The 3274-nt window shown below is 28.5% G+C and overlaps 1 protein-coding gene across 4 annotated transcripts in view; it reads right to left on the reverse strand.

Annotated features, from left to right (window-relative positions):
- The window catches only part of LOC106465422 (myelin expression factor 2-like), an 87375-nt gene that overhangs the window by 83144 nt on the left and 957 nt on the right, over window positions 1–3274 (reverse strand). The window lies entirely within an intron of this gene.

Consider the following 3274-nt stretch of genomic DNA (forward strand, 5'->3'; position numbering starts at 1 on the left):
TGTTTTGAGCAATGATTTTAGTAAACGTATTTCAAAATTTCATAGCAAATTTTGGCAGGAGGTCTTATTTTATATTATAGCTTGTTAATATGTGAATTTTGAGCTTTTAACTCGCCAAGACAGGACTTCCTATGGTCATGGGTCAAAGGCCATGTCATCATGTTTGTAGACTTACATTTAAAATTTTATTGAACTACCATTTTATGAATGTATGTGAATAAGTTTGGTATCAAGTTGTGGATTATAATTAAAATTTTAGTATTACACATTAGTTAATTTCTTAAAGGAAATATTTAATAAAATCCTAAATATTGAATTTTGTGTGTCACATGGTATGTTGAATACGGCATTGGTTCAGATTAGATGTTTATGATGACCAAATACAAAGTCTATAGTTTCTTACAAATTAGGAACTCAAATTATCAATATTGAAAAGCTAGAATATAAAATAAGAACCTTCTATTTTCCATTTGCTGAGATAATGCAACATTTAGTGAATCAAACACAGCAGGCCCTGCCCACCTTATTCCATTTTTTGGAGATGCTTACATACACCTACTCTGTCTATGACATGTGAATAACCAACTGAAAGCTCAGGATGTCCCCCACATGGTTCTTTGAGCCTCTGGGAAGTACTTATGCAGGAAACCCACTCTTCATTGTAGATTCCAAGTGGTAAGGCAAGACATTATTGAGCTTGAAAAATCATATTTTTTTTACTAAGTCTAATAAATTACAGTGGAATTCTGTGGTATTTATATAGTAATTTATGATTTATGATTTTTTATTTTAAAATGTATGTATAAAACATAAAAAAATATTTTGGTTTACATTCTCTATGTGCAAAGGCTTAGCAAATTATGGCAAGCAGCAAATGGTTACAAAGTTCTTAACTATAAGAGATAATTGTTCTCTATGCTTCTTTATTTACTGTTCTATGTTTTAAGAAAAATAACTGAAATGTAAGAACATACTTGTAAATAGCAATAATGTATATACATATATAATGCATTATAACTGAAATGTGACTATTTTACAAAATACTGGTCCACTAGAACACAACCAAGACAGGTCACTTTGTAAAGGCTAGTTTTATATTATTGGATACAGTAACATTTGTGCATGTGCACCCTGTCACTCAACTTCTGTAACATTAGACACTGCTGAAAGAGCAATAAAATAAAATAAAAAAAATTTATGTATGTAAAATGTTATGAGATTTAAGTTATTTAGACTAATTATTTATGGTTTTGCATTATCATGTGTAGTAACTTGAATCTATTTCCTTTTTTATGGTGGTTACGAGGTCAGTCAAATCAACCAAACCTATACAGAGATACAATAGTGAAAACAACAGATAAAACAAAGGTTCTTTTCTAAAAAAATTTTTGATAATTATCTATAGGATATTAGAAGGTTATAGAAATTTCACATATGAAATCTGACAATTTTCTGATGCATAAAAGTATTTTTAATCTTACAATCAAAATTACTTCACATATTGGATAGTCACTATTTGAAAAAATACACGAGCAAGTAATTAATTTAAAAATGTTAAACTTAATTAAAAAATTTGATACTTTGTCTACGAATGCCTTGTAATGTTTACTGATAATCTGCAAAATTTTGTAAAGATATTTGTGCATTTAAAAAGTTACAGTTAACTGTCTTATGGTTGCTTTTGGGAATATGGGCTGGGTGGAATCCACTCACCAGTATTAGAAGGGTTAATTGATTAAACATTGCTCACACTGTACAGTAAAAAGTAATAAGTATATTGAACAACTTATAGTACATGCATGTCATGTGATATGCAACAGTGAGTACTAAACAATTTTTTCATAATTCCTTTAGAATTAAGAAATTAAATCTTGTACAATATTAAAATTTGGTTTACTAACTACATTTTGATGACAAGTTTATTGACATAATTGATAACAAAATAGTTTAAGTTTTTTTACATAACACTAAAAAGTCATGACGTGCATTTTGTCCCACCCGTTCATAGGGTTAATAAAGAAAAATAAAATTAAACGTAATAGTTAAGTTAAAACCATCTTCATTTAGATAATGAATACATTTCCTTTCATGCAAACTGAAAGCTACGACGTACTTCTTAGAAAGTATTCTAATATTACAGAATGTTCAAATTTTTTTTTTTTTTCCTAATTTGTACCTAATAATAAATGGTTACCATATATTGTACAGATACATGTAGAAAATTAATTAGTTATAGCCCTTCTCTTATACGGGATTTGTTCCAATGTACCAACCACAAGCACATTCAGTTAAATGGCTAAAACACATACCTTACTTACAATTGTGGGGGTTGAAGGAAATGTAATAATGTCCTCAACTTGATTATGGCTAATTACCTGTTTAGGTTTGGTATGTTTGATTCCTGAAACAATTACTTTCAATTCCCAGTTAATTATCTGACTGCCCAATCTTAATATCAATTAAATTATTTTACTTTATTTTAATAATATTTAAAAAGAGTATTAAGTTTAACTAAAAAGCTAGATAACAGTATTATCTTTGCCTAGTAAACTACAAATAAGTTAAATTCCTTTATCATTCGGAACTACAAAGTATAACCACCATGCATCAAATCCAATAACAGTTTACAGCAAAAACTAAGCTTGTTAAATTTTTGCAGATAAGAATCTGCTCTTTTTCATTGGTTATAAACAAATAGCCATGTAAAGTGATTAGCAGACAATCTCAAAGTTTGGCATGTGTGAAAGGGAGATTCTAGTCAAGATACAAGGTTCAATTTTTGTAATTATGTATAGTTTGTGTTTCTAATTTGTTAAAAACTGCAGCAACCTACTTTCAATGTTAATAAAACTTCATAAGTAAAGAAATCACAGCTCAGACGCAACACGTGGCACAAAAAAAAGGAAGACTGAGTATTTCTAAGTATTTTTTTTAATGTGCTAAGAAAGCTGCTTCTTATAGAGGTTTGCCAACCAGTCAGACTGATACTATGTTACCCAAAAATGAGAAAAAAATAAAATAATTATTTATCTTTTATGATTTTATTTTTTTGCTGAAAATTAAAATTTCTTCATTTGAATTAGCATCTTTAATTGTTGGCTCTAAATATATTTGTGTATCACTATCAGCCATAGCTACATAACTTCATGAGCCTTCCTGGCAGAAGTGAGATTCAATGGATACAAGAAACAATAATATAGTTGATGCTGAATCATAACAGGGCATTGTATAACAATAACTAGCTTATATATATATATATATATATATATATATA

This window comes from Limulus polyphemus, unplaced genomic scaffold (genome assembly GCF_000517525.1).
Source record: "Limulus polyphemus unplaced genomic scaffold, Limulus_polyphemus-2.1.2 Scaffold1938, whole genome shotgun sequence".
NCBI lineage: Eukaryota > Metazoa > Arthropoda > Merostomata > Xiphosura > Limulidae > Limulus > Limulus polyphemus.